Source organism: Parasteatoda tepidariorum, chromosome 7 (genome assembly GCF_043381705.1).
Source record: "Parasteatoda tepidariorum isolate YZ-2023 chromosome 7, CAS_Ptep_4.0, whole genome shotgun sequence".
Lineage (NCBI taxonomy): Eukaryota > Metazoa > Arthropoda > Arachnida > Araneae > Theridiidae > Parasteatoda > Parasteatoda tepidariorum.
This window is the reverse complement of record NC_092210.1, coordinates 9,211,674-9,212,091: the sequence shown is the minus strand read 5'-3', so window position 1 is coordinate 9,212,091 and position 418 is coordinate 9,211,674.

Genomic DNA, 418 nt, shown 5'->3' with positions numbered 1-418 from the left:
TTTTTTTTTTTTTTTTTTTTTTTTTTTTTTTTTTTTTTTTTTTTTTTTTTTTTTTTTTTTTTTTTTTTTTTTTTTTTTTTTTGACGTTGCTGGTTAAAGTCAGACGTTGAGTCTTGATGATCTCAGTCTTATCAGAATTTCTTGAAGCCCTCCAACTCGCAACTTTAGAATTTCTGGGGCCTCGCAACTTTTGAATTTCTGGGGTCTCGCAACTTTTGAATTTCTGGGGCCTCGCAACTTTTGAATTTCTTGGAGCTCACACGTTTAGATAATACTGGCTCAAGTTCAAACGTCAATAGCTTCGTTAAAAAAAAAAAAAAAAAAAAAAAAAAAAAAAAAAAAAAAAAAAAAAAAAAAGCAGCCTAGTTGGCGAAATTTTCCCCTCTAGATAAAATAATAAAAATCAATATTTAAATCT